Source organism: Phoxinus phoxinus (assembly GCF_949152265.1).
Source record: "Phoxinus phoxinus genome assembly, chromosome: 5".
NCBI classification, from domain to species: domain Eukaryota; kingdom Metazoa; phylum Chordata; class Actinopteri; order Cypriniformes; family Leuciscidae; genus Phoxinus; species Phoxinus phoxinus.
In genome coordinates this window covers 9,512,749-9,539,297 of record NC_136880.1, presented here as the reverse complement: position 1 = coordinate 9,539,297, position 26,549 = coordinate 9,512,749, and the positions used below count along the sequence as shown (strand labels likewise).

General features: G+C 38.6%; 1 long non-coding RNA gene across 1 annotated transcript; it reads right to left on the bottom strand.

The window, feature by feature from the left end:
- Positions 1–13,039: 13,039 nt before the first annotated feature.
- Positions 13,040–14,742, bottom strand: LOC306999279. Its single transcript, XR_013797809.1, has 3 exons — positions 14,166–14,742; positions 13,728–13,829; positions 13,040–13,339 (listed from the first exon to the last, which is right to left on the bottom strand). It is a non-coding gene; the product is annotated as an uncharacterized lncRNA (long non-coding RNA).
- Positions 14,743–26,549: the final 11,807 nt, after the last annotated feature.

Below are 26,549 nucleotides of genomic sequence, written 5' to 3'. Positions count from 1 at the left end.
TTATTTGAAAAAGCTTTTAAAATAGCACTGCTTTTTACATTAATACAATAATTATATATTGTATATAATAAATATAAATAATTTATATCTACCAACATGTTACTGACCTAATCTTAATGGTGTTGTTAAGTTTAATTTGTATTATAAATGTTTTTCTAGGAGGATACAAACACATTTGGAATAGACTGGGATGCGCATGTTGCAGTTCCAGATTGTTCCCGAAGCGCCACCTGCTCTACAAGATGAAATTGAGGCCCCGTTTACACGATGGGAAAACGCAGATATTTCTCTGCGTTTTGGCCTGTCATTTACACGAAAACGCCGTATTTATACCAGAAAACGATTATTTCTCGTTTAACTCTGGCCAAAGTGGAGATTTCTGAAAACGCCGGTTATATGTTGTCGTGTCAACTGGGAGAAACGGGGTTTTAGGTTCTCTCTTGTCGATTCTGAGGATTCTGATTGGCTTGCATGGCTTTATCCTTCTCCCTACACTGCCGCCCATAGGTTTGGCATAGTTATGATGGCGCTCGACGGCGTATTTATGCAGGTTGTGTGCACGATGTTATTATTGAAAACAGAGGGGGGGGAATATTCGTTTCTCTAAATACCCGGCTATGTGTAAATGTGGCCTGAGACTCACTTCAGCCAAACTATTGACCCACTCATGAGCAGTGATGTCTTTGGCATTGACATATACATTCAGTGCTTAAGATCAGCCGAGAACTATTTGGCAGTTTGAACTATTTGTAAAATGTCTTTTTTTGGGGGGCAAGGATTTACTTTTCAATTTGATCAAAAATGTGACTTTGAACAATTACATTTGTACAAATAAATAAAAATTATTTCACCCACAATTTCTCTACTAAATATTATTTAAATCAATATGTTGTGTTGTGAAGGGTGAGAATGCACTGAAGAATAACCAAGGGTATAAATCCTGTGGGGTTTTAGAAGTCTGTCAACACTGATAACTTCAATATTTTCCCCATGATATATTATCAAGGTCATTCTGCTGAAACAAGATATTCTACTAGAATAAGGCAAGGCAAGGCAAGTTTATTTATATAGCACATTTCATACACAGTGGTAATTCAAAGTGCTTTACATAGAAGAAATTGAAATAATTACATAAATAATAAAAGAAATAAGAATAATTAAAACAGTTTAGAAAATAAAATACAGTGCAAACAGTCGGACGAACAGTGGCACAGTGCTCATTCAGTAAATGCAAAGCTAAGCAGTGGTAATTCAAAGTGCTTTACATAGAAAAAATTAAAATAATCAAAAGAAATAAGAATAATTAAAACCCTATCTGAGATGGAAGTGATTGAGCAGGTTTGCGGTGCCACTGGACCTACAATCCAGGGATGTCCTCTGCTGGGGTGGTGTCCCCCACAGAGCACGTTTCACTTTTGCTGTTTTAAACAAACAGCGAACCTCTATACTCTCCATAGTATAGATAATCTTCGCTCGCCTCGTCGGAGTGAAGCTCTCCCGTTCCCCTTCAAAATCTCTTCCAATCAGACAGCCCTAAAAATGTATAAAATCTTCTTGAATCACAGTTTGGAAAATAAAATAATAAAATACAGTGCAAACAGTCGGACATATTTTACATCAACCGGTATCTTTCTTTTAAAAGGATCTTCTTACGACTTACATGTATCAACTTTATTTTCTCTTTCAATCTTCTTACGACTTCCATCTATCAACTTTCTTTTCTCTTTCAATCTTCTTACGACTACCATCTATCAACTTTCTTTTCTCTTTCAATCTTCTTACGACTTCCATCTATCAACTTTCTTTTCTCTTTCAATCTTCTTACGACTTCCATCTATCAACTTTCTTTTCTCTTTCAATCTTCTTATGACTTACATCTATCAACTTTCTTTTCTCTTTCAATCTTCTTACGACTTCCATCTATCAACTTTCTTTTCTCTTTCAATCTTCTTATGACTTACATCTATCAACTTTCTTTTCTCTTTCAATCTTCTTACGACTTCCATCTATCAACTTTCTTTTCTCTTTCAATCTTCTTATGACTTACATCTATCAACTTTCTTTTCTCTTTCAATCTTCTTACGACTTCCATCTATCAACTTTCTTTTCTCTTTCATTTACTTGCACATTCTTTTCACTTTCCTTAGCCCTGCATTCACATTCTTAGTTCTTTCTCAGACTAAAGCTTTAATATCGTCATTCAAATACTGTTCTACAGTGCTCATTCAGTAAATGCTAAGCTAAACAGATGTGTTTTGAGTCTGGATTTGAATGTGGCTACTGTAGGAGCACACCTGATCTCTTCTGGAAGCTGGTTCCAGCTGCGGCTGGCATAATAGCTAAAAGCGGACTCTCCTTGCTTTGAGTGAACCCTTGTTATTTCTAGTTGATGTGATCCTAATGATCTGAGTGATCTGTTGGGTTTATATTCAGTGAGCATATCTGCAATGTATTGAGGTCCTAGGCCATTAAATGATTTATATACCAGTAATAATACTTTAAAATCAATCCTAAATGTGACTGGAAGCCAGTGTAAAGACCTGAGGACTGGTGTGATGTGTTCATATTTTCTGGTTCTGCTCAGGATCCTGGCGGCAGCGTTCTGTACGAGCTGCAACTGTCTTATGGTCTTTTTGGGAAGGCCAGTAAGGAGTCCATTACAGTAATCCACCCTGCTGGTGATGAAAGCATGCACAAGTTTTTCTAAGTCCTGACTGGAAACAAAGCCTCTAATTCTTGCAATATTTTTCAGATGATAGTCTGGTACAGGTTGAATAGGAGTGGCGCAAGAATTGAGCCTTGAGGAACTCCGCATGTCATGGATGTCCACTCAGACTTATGGTCTCCTATACTCACATAATAACCTCTCGCTTCTAAGTATGACCTGAACCATTTTAGGACTATCCCAGAAAGCCCCACCCAGTTTTCCAGCCTGTCAAGAAGTATGTTGTGATCAACAGTGTCAAAAGCAGCACTGAGGTCGAGTAGTACCAACACTGATAATTTGCCTGTATCAGTGTTTAAGCGAATATCGTTAATTATCTTTATGAGCGCTGTCTCTGTGCTGTGATGTGATCGGAAACCAGATTGAAAATTGTCAAAGTATCCATTCGAGCTTAAGAATTTGTTCAGCTGATTGAAAACAACTTTTTCAATGATCTTGCCAATGAAAGGAAGATTTGAGATCGGTCTATAATTGCTTAATATAGTCTTATCCAGATTGCTCTTTTTCAGGAGGGGTTTGGAAAACTCCCAGAGAGAAGTGAGGCATTTACCACTTCTAGGAGATCTGCTTCTAAACAGTTTAACACACTTTTGAAGAAAGATGTGGGAAGAGCGTCAAGGGCGCAGGTTGATGTTTTAAGGTGCTGTACGGTTTCTTCTAAAATTTTGCCATCAATTTCTTTGAAATCAGACATAGTAACTACTTTCTCAGGTTGTGGTCTGATCTGTCTGACCCCAGTGCAACTCAAGGATGTGCTGATCACCTTTCTGATATTATTGATTTTCTCAGAGAAGAAAGAAGCGAACTCACTGCACTTGCTGTCTGAGAGCATTTCACTGGGAATCTGGCTCGGGGGGTTTGTTAATCTCTCAACAGTAGCAAAAAGAGTGTGTGTGTTGTTTAAGTTGCTGTTTATAATATTTGAGAAGAAAGTCTGTCTAGCTTTGCCTAGTTCCATATTGAAAGCATGGATGGTGTCTTTGTAGATGTTATAGTGGACTACAAGTTTTGTCTTCCGCCACACGCGCTCTGCTTTTCTGCATTGTCTTTTCATATTTTGCACTGCTGTTGAGTTTCTCCAAGGTGCCTTTTGTCTACCACTCTTCCTGACTTTCACAGGAGCAATATCATCAATTACACTTTTAACTTTTGAGTTAAAAGAATCAAGGAGAAAATCCACAGAGTCAGCAGATATGCTTGGTGTTGAAGATATAGCCTTCATAAATAGTACACTAGTGTTCTCATTTAAGCATCTCTTCTTGACAGACACAGATCTAGCTTCAATGGCAGGAGAGATCAATATATCAAAGAAAATACAGAAATGATCAGACAGTGCTACATCCTTAATAACAATCGATGAAATGTTTAGACCCTTACTGATAAGTAAATCTAGAGTGTGTCCACGATTGTGTGTCGGTCCATGTACATGCTGAGTCAGATCAAAAGTTTTTAAAACAGTTTTGATTTCTTTTGCCATATTGTTTACTGCATTATCCATGTGAATGTTAAAATCTCCAGCAATAGCAAAACAGTCAAACTCTGAGGAAATGGTTGATAACAGTTCTGTAAAGTCCTCAGAAAAGGCTGAAGAGTATTTTGGAGGCCTATAAACAATAATAAATAAAATGCGTGGAGCACCTTTTAACACAATACCCAGATATTCGAAAGACGGGTAATTACCAAATTATATTTGCTTACATGGATAGACATCTTTAAAAAGAGAAGCTACTCCCCCACCTCTCCTACCCGCTCTGCAGACACTCATAAAAGTAAAGTTAGGAGGGGATGTTTCATTGAGGACAGTTGCACTGCAGTTGTCTTCTAGCCAAGTTTCATTTAGAAACATAAAATCCAGGTTGTATGTGGTTATAAAGTCATTGACTAGAAGTGATTTATTTTTAAGTGAGCAGATGTTTAAAAGTGCTAACTTAACAGTCTTACTTTTTGTCCGCACAGCAGTCTTAGTTTGGCGTGTAATAGGCACCAGATTAGATGGGTTTGCTGTATGGCTTTTGTAGGCCCTTAGACTTTCTATCATTTAATCGAACCGCAATAAAGAAAGATACAGGCACACAGGGTTCCCGCTTGTTCTGTAAACATTTGAGAAAGTTACTATTATCATAGCGGGGACCCGGCCAGTGTTGTGCATGAACGCGTTCAATGAACGACGTTCACTGAACGCGTTCATATTTCCTCCGAACGCTGAACTGAACGAATCACTTTTCATACAATGAACGTGAACGAGTGCGGCGCTCACTCTGGCAGGAATGAGCAGCACGCGCAGTTCACGTTCACGCTCATTTGAAAAGTCAGGTTTTACCAGGGCTTAATTTGAGCCGGAACATGTTCCGTCACCTCCGACATTGGATCCGTAACCTTTTTTATTGTATTATATTTACAACTTTTACATTGTGCACACTGGTGCCAAATAGCTGGTCAGCTCAGTGCCACAACTCAATGTATAAAGTAGAGTTCCCTGGAGAGATATATATATAAATATATATATATATATAAAAATATATATCAGCTATATATCTATATGATATATTATAAATAATTACATGATACTAAAAATCATGGGCGTCGGAAGCAAAAAAAAGTGGGTGGGTCCTCCCCCAGAAATGTTTTACTAGCCTATGCCATTTCATGTATTCTGGTGCCTTTTAATTAAACAAGTAAACTAAATTCGGCTTCACGTCGGGCTGTTCTTTGCCTCCACGTCGTGCATTAAATGCACAGCTATCCATGGATTATCCCGCTGATACCATGGTCATTTGCCTTAAAGTACAATGGGCGGTTATTTTCTTTAGTTGCGGCTCGTTGATAAATATAATGTAGCGATTTCAGCGGAAATGGAGTTTAATTCATAAGGGCATTCCTCAAGTGGAATGGATTTGACTGACGGCGCTCTGAAAAGTGAACAGACATATGCGCTGAATGTAAAAGTGAGTGGGTCCAATATCATTGGTCTTAAAAAGTGGGTGGGTCTTGTCCCACCCATATACAATGGTTCCGACGCCCATGCTAAAAATGAAAGATCTTGTACATACTGCTGGTTTTGATGTGCTCCAAAGTCTGTCCTCTGAGTGACTCCACTTCTTGCACTTGCTTCAGAAGGTACTTGATGTGCTGAGACATCTCTTTTACCAGGATGCTCTGCTCCTCCTCCAAGCGTTTCAGCAGCATTGCCTGGTCGAAGACAGATCTCTTCAACCTGAAGGTGTTGCCTTTGGTTGGGGAAAGGAATGGAATAGTGGACAAGGAATGTTTATTATTATATTATATAAGTATAACAGAATTATGCTATTCTTATTAGAAATATTATTAGTGACAGCATTGGTTCTGTAGAATATAAACAATTACAACAATATACATACAAGTCACAATAATATAATTTGGATGGAGAGCTTGTGAAATTGTGATGGTCAAGCATTTTATTTGCGATTACTACAGCAGAATAACATGGAGTTGATGTCACCATTCAATGTTTATGCTCCGTGATAAATATTTCCATATTTTCGTATTCATGATATTTTTATTTCAATGTATCATCCCATTCCTATGTTGTTGCATGACACGTAACAAAAAGGTTTACAATGGTAAATATGGAAATGTGGTTGGAACCATTACTACATGTGAAGATCGAAAAAGGTAATTTGTAAAATGTAGAGTGATGCCATAGGCTTATACTATGGAAATCAACTAAAACAACAAGCTAAACTAGCAATTCATTCATATCATACCATCTTCATGTCTTTCCCATGGTAGGATGTATCCCTCTGTCAGACTGCAAGCCAACTCCTCGTCAATCAGATCTCCTTCCACTATGGTGTTGTATTGCAAGACCTTTTCGCGAAGCTTCTTCTTCAACTCTGTCATTTTCTTTCTCTTTCTTTGTCTTGTCTGGTTGCTATCTGCAAATCGAAACGAAAAGGAAACTGTGTCATAATCCCAGAATATTATTGTTTTATGAAGTGTTATTAATTTAAATAACTTGATTTGACAACAAACCATGCCGACGATACAGATCTTTCTTCTTGCGCAAAAGGGTTACAGTGATGTTCTCAATGTCAGCCCTTAGCTCTTTAGTACAACCTGGAGTGTAGACTCTCTCTAAATAGGTGAAACAAAACAATTGGACAAGAGACAGTGACATTTTCAAAATATAGCCACCTTTTATTAGTTGTATAAAGGTACAGTCATTAACAGATGACTGTGTGTGTGTGTGTGTGTGTGTGTGTGTGTGTGTGTGTGTGTGTGTGTGTGTGTGTGTATACACACTGTATATACATAGTGTACTTTACATGTTTTACCTGTAACCGCCCATTGTCTGACATCACACACCCACTGCTGTATTGTCTCCTGATCAAGGTTGTGCTCCTTCTTGATGTTGCTAAGGCTGGCAGCTTCCACCTTTGCCCTCTCTGTGATCTTTTAAAGAGAAAATATCTGTGGGCTAACACTTGATGAAGGTTGTCCCACTTTCTTCTGTTCCAACCCATGGCCTGTCGCGTTAGCATGTTTTCTCTTCCTAATGAAAACAATAATCCACCCACAAGCCAAAAAGATTTCACATCCAAAAGGCAATAAGAAAAACCCAACAGACATGCCTAAACCCGATCACTAAAAGTTAGTTGAACGGGTAATTACCTTGAAGTAATACAATAACTAAAGTAATATGATAACTTTCATAATAACAGAACAGATCAACTTTGTTTTTTAATTCCCTGTAAAAACAGTTAAGTATTTATTATTATTTATTTAGGATATGACAGCGTGAAGTGTAAGTGTAACACCAACCAGCCTTTGTCATGTATTTTGTGACAAGTGCTGCCCTGGAGAGAAAGCTGTTCACCTATAAAGAAAATAATACAATTAAATTTTTGTCTCCATTACATAAAAATACACACCATCGATCTTGTGGTTGTGGTTTAACAGAAAACATGTATACTGTATTATCCTAGGAATTTGGGACCCCTTACGCATGCATGCATTTTGAATTGCTGAAAACAACTGAACTGCCTATTTTTTATTTTAACTCATACATAAAGGATGTACTTTAACCCTCACACCAGGCTTGCTACTTGGATGACAAATAAGTACCTTTTGGTGTTATAGTTTCTATTAAGACTCTTTGTAGCCATAGTTAAAATACTGACAACAATACCATGCCTGCTCCACTTCCTCTCCCACTGTGTTTCCTGCTCCCTCCTGGCTTCTGCCACCCCATCTCACCTGCAACACAGAGTGAGAAGCGTTATGTAGCAGTACTTCAGAAGTTTTGCTATAACATCATCCAATCAGGCATAACATGCACAAATGTAAAAATAATTCTTTGCATTGAAGATTGCTTGAATGTTATGTCTACATTAATGCATACAATTATATACAATTAAAACATCTCATAACACAAACTTTCTATTTTGCGGGGAAAAACTAAATCCCTGTCCTATAAATTTGAACAAGCAGCTGAAAAGCAGTTGGTGAAAGATAACACACAGCACGTTCTATTATCTGACCCAGTATTATTTCCCTATAGCTACAGCCATACCAGACTTAAAGTTATTGCATGTACCTCGCATTTTGCTGTATGGGCTTTGGCATGCATGACGCTCAGGAATGGTCTCATTTCTGTCAATGGCAGAAGCTCTGGTAAACCCTCTGCTACTTTGTTAAGGTAGGGCCAGTACCTAAAAAGCAGGAGCAGCATCATGTGAGTGTAACAAAGATCCATTTTTAATTGAAATCTAAAATGACTAAAATCACTGTAAAGCTGAGAAACAAGACATTTTAATCATGGAGTTGGATTTGCAATATGACAATGAGGATTACCTGCATGTAACATCCATACAGAAGAAGGTAACATTTGCCTTCTTTGACATCTCTCTTTGAAGAAACATCGGGTAAGCAAATATTTCTCCTCGGTAATGGTTCAGACCTCGTAACAGAAACCCATGTCTGATAAATCAGAAGAAAATCTAGTGGTTAAACTCCCTATGAAACTTTCGTCCGTTATAAAAAAAAATATATAATCAGGATAGATTTTCTGCGTTTTTCGCATCCATAGCAAGCAGTGCTTGAATGGTGTTTTGACAATTCAGAGCCAACGAATCACGAATACGAAAAAACGCATGTGAAAATTTCGGACTCCGTGTGCAAGGACCTTAAGACTTGGATTACCATTAAAACTCAAATATCAGACTCAAAATGCATACACATAAACACATACATACCTGCAAACTGCAACTTGAATGCCCTCCTCGTCTATCTGAGCACCAGACTTTTTTGACATCTCTCTGCCAGCGGTGAACTTGGCAGTACCGCAGACAGCACTGTCATTTGTCTATAAAGTCAGTTTATAACACATTTTAAGATACACAAAACTAAAACATCTGTATAAACAACTATAATAAAAAAAACAAATCAAATGTTCGTACACTTCTCATGTTGCCTCTGACAAGGTCAACAAAGGAAGCAACTTCCTCGTCCTTGGCCAGGAACAAGCCCTCATATATGGGTGGCTCCTCAGTCCTGTCCATGATAAGATGACATGCGTCAGTAATAAAAACCACAAGTACTACATTTACTATTTGTTAAAATGTAAGTTATGATCACTCAAAGACAACCCGAAGCTACTATTTGTGTTAGACAAGTCTAAAATAAACTTCTGAAAAATACCTATACCTACCCTTTTGACTTGCTGAAGCGGTAATGTTTCCGGTTTCCATCAGAGCAGACAGCCAACATGTCTGGAGAACATGCTGGACACTCAAAATGATGGACCTGGCACATATCCTCTTCTTTGTATTGACAGAAGGTAAACTCAAAAAAGCTTCGCTGAAATGTATCAGCACAGATACTACCTGTCTGTATATTAAGAAATGATTGGTTAGGATTTTTTGAAGCAATGCCCACAATTAAATGTTAAGTACACAGTAATATCATTTTGCTTGTTATATGTTTCAGTGATATTCAGGCAGATTTACCCTTCCAGCTTGAACAGATCTGTGCTCCAACATTTTCAGGAAGGCCTGCCTGGACATGGCTGGTGCTGTCACCTTCATATGTTCAAACGAGGTGAAGACATCAAACTTGTATAGGGTCTGGCAGGTGGTGCTAGCTGGCCAGTACCGATAAACAAGCAGGTCTTTCACTTCGGGAGTCCATTCTGCAGAGCATGATGAACAGGATTTCCGAGGCAAGCAGACATCGTATCGTCCTGTAAACAAGTGAATATACTGTAGTAAAGACTAAAATAATTTCAGTAATCAAATTGCAACAGATTGGCCATCTATACAGAGATACAAATATATGATATATTAGCTATTTGACATGGCATTTGGGCAACGCTTTGCTTTGCACACAGTGGTAAAGTTCAAGTACAATAATACTTGCACAAAAAGGAGGGCTTTCAGAACAACATACCATTGATGGTGACCACAGAAATATGCTTCCCTGGAGTGATTGTGAAGTCATGAGTGCATTCACAAATTGACCTAGGTGCAGGAACAGGCAGTTGACATACTGCAAAACAGAAATAAGTTATGAAGGTTGTATTTACAGCTTCTCCTCAGTCCCTTAGATGCATTTCCCAAAACGCTAACCTCATTTTCAAAATAGTCCTTTAAAACACAATTAATCCAAACTGGCCACACCACTATTCCAACTGTAATTGTCACTATGTAGAAACAAGTAAATGATTAAAAACACATTTATTAAGACGCAATTGACTTAGCTGGTCAAAGATATGCTGGTCAGAACTGTCAAAACCAATCATACTTTTGATATTCAGCTATTCAATTTCACACTTGCACTTTAGAGTTTTGAGAATATTCTTAGAATGAGATTAGCATTTTAGAAAAAAATGTCTAAGCCATTTAGAAACACTGTTAAATATAAACATTTGCCAATCTACAACAACATGGGGAATTACACTATAAGTATGAGACAATGTGATATAATAATAATTTGAAAATACTTTGTTCACAAAACTGAGGCTGGCCATTTTCATTCACCACCACAGCAGTTGTAGGGGGAATGGGCTCAAGAAATCCATGGAACACAGCTTCTCTGTCATGGAAGACATTTCTCTTGTGGGCCTCCATGTCACAGGTAGCACAGAGGAACTCCATGTCCAGTGGTACACAGTCCAGGCACCTAATCACAGCTTCTACAGCACAGCATCTGTGACAATTTTGGATGAATACTCTCTCGGCTGAGAGTTTTGCATCAAAAAGGATAGGCCTAGCAGTTTTCATTCTCACATCAGTGAGAAGCTGCCTTTGTTCCCAAGCAGAAACCATTCTGTCTGTTCCCTCCGGAACCTGGACTGCAGTTATGGTGTCCCTTAACTCTTGGAGTCTTGTTTCTAAAAAAAAAAAAACTAAAATATACATTAATTTGTCCATAAAAAGGTCTATACTCATGACTATGATCACACACAAGTATATATCAGTTATACTGTGAGTCTGTAATGGAACTAACAAAACATAACACTTGATGATTATGATTAAATAAATGGTGGGAATTGGAAAAACTGTAGTTACTACTGTAACACTCAGTATCCTCACCAAGACTTGCCAACTCTTGATCTTCTATCTGAAGGCCTTCCTCATGTACAGGATCCCTTCTTCTGGATTGAGAAGCAGCTGCAGAGACAGTCATTTTGCTTAACCCTTTGATAAATATAACATGAAACCAATTCATTTCAAAATGAAAATATTCCATAAGGACTGGATGCAGGGAAACTAAGCAAAACGTATTAAAACACAACACAAGGATTGCAACACCATTTTGTCAAAGTGGTATCTGACTCTCATTTTATAATATGTGTAACCACCAAAATACTATTTAATAAATTATCTTTATTCTTAGATACAGTAATCATGTTTTAGTAAAGAACAAACCTGATCCAGGGCAGTGTGTTTCTCACGCCTGCCTGTGACCAGTGGATTAGTGAGGGATCTTTTCCTGCTTTTTCTCGTTTTTCTTTGAGGAAAGGCAGGGATTTTCATAGCCATGGCAGCCTATATATTTGCAGAGCACTTTTACCAGCAGCACGTATAATTGAGCATTATTCAGTAGCTGCATAAAAGGGTCTTAATAACCCTTTTCATCATTTCTATAAACAGCAATAGCAAATATATATATATATATATATATATATATATATAAATAAATATAGCTGCAAGCAGTGATTACGGGCCCAAGCCGGTGGCACCGCCACCCTGGTGCCTTTAGTTACACTAAAGGCACCGGGCTGGCGCTGCCACCGGCTTGGGCCCTCCATCGCTGCTTGCAGCTATATTTATTTATATATATATATATTAGGGGTGTAACGATTCGTTTTAACAACGATTCGATTCGTATCACGATTCATGGTTGTCGATACGATTCAAGGACGATATTGGTTCATTAAGAACGATACGATCCGACACGATTCAGTGACTTGAAATCGATTCAGTAACTTTTTAGACAAAAATTCAATCAGTGTGACTGAAATGAATACTTGGATACTGACAGTGCAGGTGAAGTTTCCAAGATTCCTGTTGTTTCTTGTAAGGGAATCAGGTATCAATGAATTATGGATATAAATAAAAGAAAGTAAGCAACAATTAATGGCGAATGCATTCACGTTTTATTTGAACAAAGTGCAATCAACACTTTAGGTTGAATTAACAGGAAGTTAGCCTTCTCTGTTCTCATTTTCTATAAAAGTACAGCAAGTGCAACCAACATTTCAACAGTAAGTTAACCTACTACTTCTGCCTTTTTTTTCCAACATGAAAATATTACAATATTAATAACAAAAATAAAGTGCAACCAACATTTCTTCAGGTTGAATTAACAGTAGGTTTACCTGCTACTTTTACTGTTGGTTTTCAACATAAAAATAATAGTAATAAAAAAAACAATACAGTATATCAAAAATAAAGTGTAACCAACATCTCTTCAGGTTGAATTAACAGTAGTTTTACCTGCTACTTTTACAGTTGTTTTTCAACATAAAAATAATACACTATATAGAAAATAAAGTGCAACCAACATATCTTCAGGTTGAATTAACAGTAGTTTTACCTGCTACTTTTACAGTTGTTTTTCAACATAAAAATAATACACTATATAGAAAATAAAGTGCAACCAACATATCTTTAGGTTGAATGAGCAGTGGCTGAACCTGATACTACTCTCATTTTAATAAACAAACAATATTTAACAAAATTATATTATGTTATGTTAAGTGTAACCAACTACTGTTCAATGATTACAGATTTTTTTTTAAGAATATTAACTGATCAACATGATCTGGTCGCAGAACACTTCTCTGTGCATTCACTATGTCGCCAGCCGTACTAAAAACTCGCTCTGCTGGCACACTGGTGCCTGGAATGCACAGGTACCGTTTAGCAAGGGTTGAAAGTATAGGTAGCTCTTTTTCCTGAGATCTCCACCACTTCATGGCATTTTCAGTCAAAGGCAACGCATCTTTTGCTCGGTACCTTATCACCTCTGCTCTGGTTGTCTCGCTTGTGGATTTTCTCTCTCTTTGGCTGAAGGAATCGCCAAACAGTGCATCTAAGGCTTTCTTCTTACACGGAGGTGACTCGTTTGGAGCTACAATGTATAAAATCAAATGCATTTCAAAATATAGTAATTTTTTTCTCATTAATACAAAACAACAAAAAACTTTTGTTGGTATCACAAGGAAACACACCTGTGGTCTCTTTGTTGAATCCTGACAGCTTTGTGCCTGAGCTTCCCTCGTCTTCCTCGTGATTTTCCATTGCTTGCATCTATATGAATATATAGAATATATATATATATATATATATATATATATATATATAATGTAAGAATGTGTGAATTGTTCAAATTTGTGCTCTGTAGAAATGTTTTTTTGACAAATTTGCAATTTTGTAAATGTAAAGGAAGATGAAGAGATGAGATTTGAGAGAGGACAAATGAAAGTGGAGAAGAGGAAAGAGGAGGAGAGAAGAATTACCTGGTGTGACGCTTCTGCCTCAAAAATCAGTTTTGCGTAGACCTGTTCTGTCCTCTTTTTCCAGGTAGGGCAGTTCTTTAAATCGCGGGTCCAACGCTGATGCTGTTTAAAGAAAAAGAATATTGCATTCATTGCATTATTATTAAATTAAGTTGACCTGACATTGCAAGTGATGACCACATCCTCAAAATAATTTATTTTAATATGATATAATAATTATCTTTAGTATGTTCAAAAGAAATATGACACAGTAATGATGTAAAGCCACCATGAACTAAGCATTCGATTGCAGATATCTTATTTACTTTTCCATATGAAAAAAACTAAACTCAAATTAAAACTTGAAAACGCAAAGGTGTGGCATTTTACAAATTCATAGTCTAAAATAATCAAAAATTTTAACCAAGTTGATTTTAATTAAGACTTAAAATTAATTACCTATGTTGAGAGCATCTTGGGTGCCTTTGTAGCGTGTGGAGAGGTCATTGGCCATCACCCTCTTAATCTCTGCAACCAGGGTTGAGTCATCTTCAGATGGCTGTAGGTGTTTTAGCAGTTTTGCTTGAAGAGGAGCAATTACAGAGAGAGTTGGCTGGTCCTCTTCACACATCACAGTGGTTGCCATTTTGACAGGACCCATCAAGTGAACAATGTCATCCATGTTGGTAATATCACTCTCACTCAGTGTGTTTACATCTGTGACCCCCTTTCTTAGATCCTTGGACATAAGAGTTGCCATTATAGCTGGATGTTGTTCCGAAAAACGTTCAAGCATTTCGAATGAACTGTTCCATCTGGTGATTATGTCTTGGATCAGTTTATGTTTAGGTAAATCCATCAGAATTTGTTTTTCCTTTAAGGCGTGAAATGCAATCGGGCTGCGGTGAAAATATCCAACAATTTTTCGCACTTTTCCCAACAACCTGGATGCACGGTCCACCCCCAAACCCTTCTGCGCGGCAAGGTTGAGTGTATGTGCGAAGCAGGTAATGTGCGGACTGAACTGGGCTTCTGCACCGGCCACAATCATGTTCCTAGCGTTATCTGTGACGATGGCAGGATTCTTGTCGGAGATTTTCCACTCTATGCAAGCTTCACGCAGTAATGCGCCAATATTTTTACCAGTATGGGATTCATTTAAAACTCTAGTTTGCAGAACAAAGTTCTTCATTTCCCACTCGGGATCAATGTGATGAGAGGTAATTGTCACGTACCCTTGATTTGAGCATGACGTCCAACCATCCGTCGTTATCGCTACTCGTTCAGCTTGAGAAAGCGACAGCTTGACATCATTCTTGGTACGTTCGTACAATACAGGAATAACTTTTTCTGAGAAGTGTGGTCGACTTGGTATCGTGTACCTTGGCTCCAACGTTTGAACCATTTCACGGAACCCCGGGTTTTCTACCACACTGTACGGTCGCATATCTTTGCAGATAAACTTGGCAATTGTTTCCGTGATGTGTTTTGCCCGAGCTGAGCTTTGGCTTAGTTTCTGACTAAACATGCAGGCGAGGCCTGAGGATTCTGCAGAGTTGACTTTACTCTGCGCTGCTACTGCAGCGGGAACGCTGCAAGAGGTGCCTGGACGCTCGGTGTTGTGCGAAATCCCATGGCGCCTTAGTAGGTGGTTGGAGAGATTTGTCGTGTTGCCGTTGTACTTTATTTTACCTTTGCATATCCTACAAACAGCAAGCGACTTATTAAGAACACCCCCGTCTTTACAAAAGCCAAAGTGTTTCCACACACTGGACCGGTATGGTGGCTTGATAATCTCGATCTCGTTGGCTTCTCCTCTGCTATCCGCCATGCTATGTTGTTTTGTCTTTGCGCTTCTGCTGGCGCGTGACGTTGACGTCACATAAAGGCAGCCTGAATCGAGTAACGTTTAACACTTTTATCATTAAAAGTATTACGGAAAAAAACATCCATATAAAGTCTGACGTGCTTGAATCCAATGCATTATTTCCTAGTATCGATTCAATCGATTTATTACCTTTAAAACGATTTTAGATCGATATATGACGTCCGGAAGGCCAAATTGCCGAGTACAGATCGATATAGTTGGATCGTAGGAATTTAAATCGATACATCGATGTAGTAAATGAATCGTTACACCCTTAATATATATATATATATATATATATATATATATATATATATATATATAAAAAGCCGCCACCCCGTTGCCTTTCGGGTTCCTGTGCACGACGGGCAATAACGTAACCCCGCTTTGACTGTCGAGAAGAAGTCTGCTTTAGAGCTTGTATCAGTGTGAGTCTTTCTGCTCCCCTCCAAACACACACAGAAAAGGGGGGGGGCTGTCTGTGTGTGTGCACACACAGAGAGAATGGCAGGGGGAACTCTGTCAGAGAGAGACAAAACCACATTCAAACCAAAATATCTGACTTCCTGTTGGTCGGAGCTAATGACTGTAAATCAGAAAGTTGTCCGGATCGATAAGCACAATATACAGACCGAGTTTTGTGACTGTAGGTAAAAATAACCCCCCCACTTTAGTCAAAAGTATCTTGAAAGTAACACACTTCCTGCTGCCAGTTGGTGGCGCTATAACTTTGACTCACAATAGTCACATCCATGTGATAGCCCTCTTACAACAAACACACTGCTGAAGTTTCATCAAGATCAATAAATGTATGAAGACGTTATAACACATTGTGTTTTTCTTTTCTCGCCATAACTTCGTTTCCTCGCCACGGCCAAACCGTTCGAGATATCAAAAATCCGTCCGCAATTTAGCGTCCTCAATGTCTTTACTTCATGCTGACCGAGTTTGGTGGCGATAGGATAATTTTTCTTGGAGGAGTATATCAAATTCCAGGGGCATGCGTTTTCATACAACCCATAATAGCCGACTTCCTGTTGGACTGGCGTAAAACTTAGAGCACGAAAGTTGTTCGGCTTGATGAGATCTAAATGTGTACCGAGTTTCATACTTATTCATGCAAGCGTGTTTGATATATGGACAAGTGTTCGAATCCCATTCCAGGGGGCGCTGTCGAGCCCCCATGCCACGCCCAGGTACCAGCTTCAACCCGGCCCTGATGGCCGCGGGTTCTGACCTGTGTGCAAAGTTTGAAGAGTTTTTGAGCACGTCAAGGGCCCCATAGGTGCCCGAGAAGTCGCACACAGCAGAGAAAGGGTTAACATAAAGCCCCCCTCCTCGCTCACACACACAGACACTGAGAGAGACTGGCAAAATTCTCAGATCTTCTCCCATTCAAACCAAAATATCTGACTTCCTGTTGGTCGGGGCTAATGAGTGTAAATTAGAAAGTTGTCCGGATCGAAGAGAAGAATATACGTACCGAGTTTGGTTACTGTAGGTAAAAGTAATACCCCATTTTTGACTAAAGGTGGCGCTACTGAGCCCCTTACCACGCCCGTTTCTGAAACTTCGCACATGTCTATTAGACAATAAATGTGATATGCATGTTGAGTTTCATGCAATTTGAAGCATGTTAAGAGCCTCAAATGCATCCAAAAAGAATATAAAAGTTTAAAGCGTTGCCATGGCGACAGTATTAAAGATATCAATAATCCTTTCACAGGTCTACATCTGTCGTGTGTTTACATTATACAGATGAAGTTTGAAGCAAATCGGGTAAAAATAAGAGGGTGAATTCAAAGCATTTTGAAAGTGACACACTTCCTGCTGCCAGTTGGTGGCGCTATAACTTTGACTCACAATAGTCACATCCATGTGATCGGCCTCTTACAGCGAACACACTGCTGAAGTTTCATCAAGATCAATTAATGTATGAGGATGTTATAACATACTTCCTGTTTCCAATATTCGCCATAAATTCGTTTCCTCGTCACGGCCAAACCGTTCGAGATATCAAAAATCCCCTCGCAAGTTTTCATCCTCAATGTCTTGACTTCATGCTGACCGAGTTTCGTGGCGATTGGTTGAATCGTCTAGGAGGAGTATTTTAAATTCCATTGAATGCGTTTTTCTAACTACCCTAAATAGCCGACTTCCTGTTGGGCTGGGGTAAAAAGTCAGAGCACGAAGTATATATGAACCGATGAGATCTATAAGTGTACCGAGTTTCATATTATTTCATGCAAGCGTGTTTGATTTATGGACCAAGTTTTTGGACCCCGTTCCAGGGGGCGCTGTCGAGCCCCCCTGCCACGCCCGGGTACCAGCATTAGTCCGGCTCTAATGGCCGCGGATTCTGACCAGTGTGCAAAGTTTCAAGAGTTTTTGAGTATGTTAAGGGCCCGAAAAGCCCCCAAACCCTTGAAGAACAATAATAAATATGTAAGGAATAATTGACGACAGGCCGTTGAATTATTATAAAAATAATGCACACCCGAGGTGGTAATGCGGTCACGACGCGAAGCGGAGTGGCCGTTACACCTCGGGTGTGCATTATTTTTATAATAATTCAACGGCCTGGAGTCAATTATTCCGCTTATACTACAGTTACCACACCTCTAAATATTGTTCAGATTATGTATTTCAAGACGTTTGTAAAGTTTTTGTCATTAAAACGCTCTTGTATGTAGGACTAATTCCTTGCGCATCTAAACCCATGCTCCGTTGCTAATTCCAAAACGTCATTTTAGAGTTAGTAACGGAGGTTTGAGCCGCTGATAGCAGATGCTGGACACACACTTAACGACTAGAAACATTCTCTGACTGTGAACGCAGCAGATTTTAAACACCGCTGTGAACACAGACTGAACGCGCTGAAAACGCGTGCATGATCAGTCTTAAGTATCAAATTACATTCATAACTGGCCTTAGAGAGAAGCATGTGCGTCAATATTATTATTTATTTATTAATTCAATTCGTTTTAATTAATTCGTTCATTCTTTTTTTTCTATTAGTGACAGTAGACTAGACTAATAAATGAAACACAAATCCCTTTTAACAAGTATAGGCCTATCAATTTTATTTATTTGTTATATTATCTTCAATTACGAAAACCCGTGCAACAGGACTATCAATTTATTTAAATATTCAGTTTAATTTTCTATTGATTATGTATAGGACTGTAGGCTATACTTTATTTATTCAAATTAAACTGCATGTTTCCATTGATTGTGAAGTTAGACATTGGAAATTGCAGATCAAGCGCATGGGGGATGGGGCTGCGGTTTTTCTTGTTATGAATTGTATATATTTTCCGTTATTACAGTTGACTACGCGAAGTGATATGGAACTGTAATGAGGTCAAGACGTGCCTGGAACTACTTTAGCCGTGCGGTTCCCTGAAATTAATTGCACACCTCAGAACGTTCGTCAACCAATCAGATTCAAGCATTCAACGGCCCTGTAGTATAAATATATATATATATATATATATATATATATATATATATATATATATATATATGTATATATATATATATATATATGCTTGGAAACATCACAGTGGAGTGGAACTGTACAACTGAGCAGTGTCATTTTTTTATGTTAGGTTGACTATTTTATTATTAAATTTTATTAAGGCTATAATGAACATGCTGCGATGTCAAGATTGGAATGCTGTGTGTGTGTGTGTGTGTGTGTGTGTGTGTGTGTGTGTGTGTGTGTGTGTGTGTGTGTGTGTGGTGTGTGTGTGGCTCGATCGAATGGAGACATAAAAACATACTCCGTCATTTTGTTCACACAGGACATCATTCAAAGTGTTTATCTATATTTGTGTACACTCGCAATAAAGCACAACATTGTGCTTTTGTTAAACTATAAACTCTTGTCAAACTGTAACCTACAACTGTCACCCAACCAAAATATCACACGCACACACACACACACACACACACACACACACACACACACACACACACACACAGAGAATGGCAGAGAGACAGAGAGAGACACAATCCACATTCAAACCACAATATCTGACTTTCTGTTGGTCGGAGCTAATGACTGTAAATTAGAAAGTTGTTCGGCTTGATAAGATCAATACACACGCTGAGTTTTGTAACTGTAGGTAAAACTATAACTAAGTTATAACACACTTTATGCATCCTTTTTTAATCATAAATTTGTTTCCTCGCCACGGTCAAACCGTTCGAGATATCAAAAATCCCCTGGCAATTTATCATCTTCCATGTCTTGACTTCATGCTGACCGAGTTTCGTGGTCATCGGATGAATTCTCTAGGAGAAGTGTTTCAAATGCGAGAGCAAGCGTTCTCCAATCAACCCGTAATAGCCGACTTCCTGTTGGGCTGGCGTAAAACTTGACCCAGGGAAAGTTGTTCGGCCCGATTAAATCTATATGTGTACCGAGTTTCATATTAATTCATGCAAGCGTGTTTGATATACGGACAAGTGTTCGAATCCCATTCCAGGGGGCGCTGTCGAGCCCCCCTGCCACGCCCGGGTACCAGCTTCAGTCCGGCTCTAATGGCCGCGGGTTCTGACCTGTGTGCAAAGTTTCAAGAGTTTTTGAGCACGTTAAGGCCCCCAAAAGTGGCAAAAACCTTGAAAAAAAAATTATTATAAAGAAGAAGAAGAAGAAGAAGAAGAAGAATAACAAAAAATCCTTAGAAGAACAATAGGGCTCTGCGCCCTTTCAGGGCTTGGGCCCTAATAATAATAAATAATAATCCTTTGGAAAACAATAGGGCCTTCGCCTTTTCAAGGCTTGGGCCCTAATTAGTATTTTCAGACTTAGGTATTTGCTTCTCATGACAACCCTTACCCTGGCATCATGGAGATAAGCATCACTAATTAATGCTGCCATGTGGATCCTGGCATCATTGGGATCATCAAAGACCCTCACGTCAGAATTGAGGGACATTATACAAATATAAACAATACAGACACAATATAAAAATAAATGAAGAAAAAGAGAAAGAGAAAGAGAGTGATCAAAAGAGACAAGTGAGAAAGAGAGAGAGAGAGAGAGAGAGATAGTGGCTCTTAAAAGTGCCGTTGTTTTGATTTGTGTGTGTGTGTGTTGGTGAAGTCAAAAAGTGTTGCAATAAAGCTGTAAAACAGGAAAAAGCAAAATATTTTTAGAATAGCCTTTGTAGTAAACGAGCATCAAATGATTAATTGTAATTTAATATTAATCCATCACAACCACTACGTACAATACAAATCAATCCTTACTGTACAAATATCAGATGTGTACCACATTCACTTGACGCAAGCAAGTACATACACAAATACATTTTTATTTAGGCCTACAAATAATGGAAACAGTGGTCTTCTTCTGTCCTGTTGCGTAAAATGCTTCTCATAATATCCACTGCTCTCTCTTCTCAATGTCACAAATAACTAAAGTAACAATTACCCTTAATTATATCATGATGATTTCAGTGTCTTCTAAAATGGCAAAGTCTTACAAAAGTATAGCACCATAGTGTTATAAGTCAGTGGTGGTTCGTCTCTCTATTTAATTATGTATAAATTATATCAGGTACAAACGGTCATTGACATTGAGTCGCACTGAGCAGTCAAATCCTCTGGAAAGACTCCAGGTCCACTTTTTTATTCCAGTCCATCCCTGATTGCGGTAATTCCCCTTAGTTACACTTCTGACATTTACTTTGCACTGTGAAAACTTTAACCACTGCAACAACACGTTGTTAATTGTTGTCTCCACAAGACATGGACATATACATGAGTTTAAACTGATTTTGGTAGCTGGCAGTGCCACAATCCAACTGTGCCGGGGACGCCTGTCATTTGGCTGGATAACTAACTAACGTTACTTCGGCGGATAGCCGTGCTAAATGATAATGCAACACTAACAAATTCAACCTAATCTCCCGGGATGAAACGCTACACAGATCAGGCTACAACTAAAGAAATAACAGCAAAGGTTTTGTGTGTTTTTTAACAAACAAACACCCATTGGGTTGATATACTTACTGTAGTCAATTGGCGGGTGAAATGAGTAATGGCAAAAGTGATTATGGGTAAGAAGCGTGCGTTACGGTGCGTAACGTCATAACGTGACGTATCGTTGCCGTGGTAATCACTGAAAGTCTTCTGATTCATAAGAATAATTATTAATAATATTCGCTGCTATGACAGAAAATTTGAAAATAATAAAATATCGTAAAGGGTTTAATAACGTACAAGGGACCAACACAGTCTCGGGCCATTCTTTAAAACGACTCCATAGTTATATCACAAACAATTTACTGTTATTTAGACAACAAAAATCGGAACAAATTCACTATAATAAATTATAAAAGGAGGACGTTTCGTAAACTAGAAAACAACATTTACCACCGCCCACTGTATGACGTTGTTGAACCAGGGAAGCCGTGTGTCCATCACGACAAATGAGCCTCATTGACTTTGTATGGGTGGTTTCCGTGGTGCCGACACGTAATTTCAACACATTCCGTGACACCACCACGCAAATCGGGGTTAAAGGACAAGTTCGGTATTTTACACTTAAAGCCCTGTTTACAGATCGTATCTGATGAAATAGAACGGTTAAGATTAAACTTTGGACAGATGCTGATGTCGCGAGAATTTTAGGTTTATATCGCTTTCTCCCCTCACCCCCACAATGGTTGTCTATGGCCACAGGAAGATTCCTTCCTAAAACACATTAAACTTTCGTTTACAAAGACGTGAAACTCACCGAGTGGTCAGGGGTGTTCACTGATACGGTCCCAAAAAAAATCGCCGAAAAAGATGCATTCCAACAGGTTTTATCGTAGTGTTTGTCCAACTCCATGACTTGTATTAAATGTGCTGAGTGAGGTGCGGTATTACTCCGCCGCTTGAGTGTCTATTATTCAAGCTCTCAACGGAAGAATCACGGGTGTGACACGTTTGGCAAAATAGGTCCTAAATAAACCTAAAATTCTCGCGACAGCAGCATGTGTCCAAATTTTAATCTTAACCGTTCTATTTCATCAGATACGATCTGTAAACAGGGCTTTAAGTGTAAAATACCGAACTTGTCCTTTAAGGCGTCGTGTTCATTTCACGTATTTCTGTGAGATCAGGTTGCATAAACAGTGAAGCCACCGCGCCGCCATATTGGTATTCCCTAGTGAGCTCAGGCGTTCTATTGAATCAATAGGATTTTTTATGATTTGACTGAGAAAACATTGCCTAAAGATACACCGTTTTTAATTCTAAAGTCTGCCTGTACATTCGTACAACGCAAACATCCTAAGCATTTAAATGGGTATTTATTTATAGTTGGAATTTGTTCCTGCTTAATAAAATTTGCTTTTAAAAGCTGGGGAGAGGAGCTTGGAGAGTGTCTGTCTAGGCTGACTGCAGGTGGCAGTAATGAAAGTTTTTTATTTTGTTATTTGTCGTTTGAAAGGAAAATAAGTAGCTTACCTCCTTGTTAAAATACACGTTTAAAATATAATATTTAATTTTTAAGTGTCCAGTGTCCGTTATTCACTTATAGGACTTCCATTTAGCTTAAGATCAGTGGTATAGCTAGTTAAAACCCCAAAACGTTAACTAAAACGGCAATTTATTTGCAAAAGTAACAAATGAATCGCCGTAACAACGAATTATTTAGATCAGTGGACACTGGACAGGGCGCATATGAACGAGCAGAGACAGAGCCCCCGCGCGCACTCTCACCGTCTTATGCCTTCTGTACACCTAAAGACTTTGAAAAGATTTAGAAAAGACTTTATAAGATTATCAGCTCACATCTAAACACTTGGTTTCACAGACTCACAGTCTCAGACTAAAGATTTTACAAACACTGAATCTTGTAGTGACACTATTTACAAGACTACAACAAAAATTTTCCTCCATTAAAATAGGCATTTTTATGCATATTTTTTGTTTGATGAGTAAAAATATGTTAATTTATATTGTTTAATTACAATAAATCACTTTCTTTTCCAGGAATGAAAAAAATCTAATTAGACATTGTTATGTGAACATCTCTTAATAAAGAGTTGACTATTTAATGGGATGACCTAACTTTTTCACATGACTGTATATGGGGGTTATGAATCTATATCATTATATGATGAGAACAATAGTTTGAACTAAATGTCTTGAAAGGGTATAATTTTAAATGCAGGCATGCTTGTCGATGGCTTCGGCAATATCGGTCCACTTCTTTTCTTTTTCCACTGTGTCGTGGTATAAATGGCAGTTTACATCAAAAAGACACGGCTGCTCTGCCCACAGCTCGACAAGGCGCTCCTCTTTATCCACGGTCCATTTTCGCCTACTTGGCGCTCGTTGTGTTTCCACGTCCGTCGACATGTTTCTTTGTTCAGGGTTCCTACAGGTTTCTTCAAGTTAAATTCAAGTCTTTTTAAGCCCTTTTTAAGACCATTTATATAAAACATTAATACCCATTTCACGTCCCTACCAGCAAAGAAAAACAAAATCCTTGAACTTGTGTTCATTTATTTTTCAAATGTGGAATGGGTAAAAGATGAGAAGCCAAGCAGGTGTGAAAAATAAAAACATTTCAGTTGGCCACAAGAAAGTTTGCCGAACAATGTTAAGTTGTTTTTTAACATTAGCTAGCTACTTATTCCATGCTGGGATTGTTGTCACGGGACCAAAATTTCAGTAGGCCTATTCGGTACCAATACCTGTGAAAATCCACGATTCTCGGTACCAAAGCTTAATTTAGATTAAATTTGCATAGCCTATATTAGAGTGTATATCCATTTGTTAGATAACATTAGATAAAATGACCTAACAATAAACAATAGTTATATATGGAAGCAATTATTCTCCTTAGGGTCATTTAAAAAATAGCCTACTAATACATTTTTTAAATCAAAAGTTTTATCTGTTCATGAACAATCAAGTGTTTGTATTAAATAACATTCACAAACATGCATTAATGTTGTAAAAATATATTGTTCACTCAATGTGTTGATGTTAGATAAGGCATTAAGTAATGTTATTGAATGGTATTGTAGTGTTTTTAGTTAGATACAACCGCACACGATACCATTTTAGGGGCCGTTCACATATCGCGTTTTATGCGCGTGCAAATTCGTTATTTCAAATGTAGGCGCACGGCTTATAATAGAAGCATCTCAACAGGTCATGTGACAAAAACCAGCGGCCTTTCCGTAACAACAAGGAAAGCTCGGCCGAACAGCTGATCATAGATGTACAGGGCGGGTTTTTATTTCTCATCTCAATGAATATATCTAGTAGTAAAGCTAATGCAAGGGCTCAAAATCATTTAATTCTTTGATGATACTTCCTCGTCAACATGGAGAGCGCAGTTTGCACCGCTTTCTCCTTTCCACAAGCGCGTGCTTTCCCGTTGCGTCTGCCGTTGCTATGCAACCATGAACAGAGGCGCGCCTGGAAAACGAATTTGCACGTGCAAAAAACGCGCTATGTGAACGGCTCTTTCCTCTTTTCTTGTCAACAAGTGGATTCAGAGTTGTGAAAAATACAATACGGAGAAGTTACATACAATAATAAGGTATTATTTCCAAATTAATAAATTCAATGCTTTTAAGGCTTTTTAAGACCCCGCGGGAACCCTGTTTGTTGTGACTGATGGCTTCCTGTTTCCGATTTTCTGAGAACAAATTTATTGGTTGTTGATTGTTTTACGTCACTATGACTACGCTAGGACTTGCGATAATATCAAACATGTTTGATATGAAAGACTAGAGAAAGACTGGCATAAATCGGGTCATCGACTGCAGATTATCCCCTCACATTTAACGATCGAGACGACGGGAGCGCGCCGAGACTCCAGTAAGATTCCTAAAGACTGCCGGTCTTTAGTCTGGGACTGTGAAAATCCTTTGGTGTACGCCCAGCATTAAAACAACACGAGCGCTGTATGCTCACCCTCCCTCGCGCATATCAATATACGATAGTAAAAGGTAGGAAGACCGGTTGTGTTTTATAGATCAGTAGTTTGTTCAAATAAAGTGTTTGATTAGTTAGCAAGTACATGTTCAGGAAAAGCATAATACAAATAGTATGGGTTAATGTAACGTTAACGGCAAACGGACTCTGCACGAAGCTCTTTTGAAGCTGTCAAATGGTGTTTTTATTGGACACTTACCGTAATTGTGATTACTGCTGCTCCGAGGTTTCTTATGGACTACTGTTAACTGTTTTATCGTTTTTGTTTTTTTGAAGAAGCATTACTCTTGCCTCGCAGAAAACAACACGGGAATAGCGACAATTGTGCATATAAATCACTACTTATAGGGCTGGTATTACAACCTGTCGGCAATTTTCTACATCCTTTTGTGAAAGTCGTTTTACACTTATATGCTGCACAGCGGTTCATCTTAAAAGTGCCGTCGGAGCTACCAATCTCTGTATAACGGCCGTCGGAGCCCTCTGCTGGTAGGCAGGGTTCCCGCGGGGTCTTAAAAAGTCTAAAATTCTGAACTTTAAATTTAAGGCCTTAAAACGTCTTAAAAACGGCCAGATTTTCATCCGAGGTCTTAAATTTAATTTAGTCAGGTCTTAAAAAGGTTTTACCCTCGTTCTTTTCCTGAAATGCTGGCCACAGAAAGTTATTACAAAATAGCAAAAAAGTATCGAGTCGTAGCCTACAAAGCGGAGCTGTAGCAGGGGTCTCCGACACGTCGCTCGCGAGCTGCCAGTAGCTCGTGCCCTGATTGGCGGTAGCTCGCCAAGAGTCCGTTTTTTCCAGGTGGAGCGAGATAAAAAAAAAAAAAAGCTCAATTTTTTTTAATTCTGCAAGCGCACCGCAGGTCATGTGACAAGAACCAACCAATCCGCTTCACCCTTTCCATAACAACATTGAAAGCTCAGTCAACATGAAGGATGGGGGTGCACCGTGCACCCAAACACTACAGGTGTTTTTTCTCTTCTCCGTAAATAAATAATGGCTACAGCAAGCGTTTATC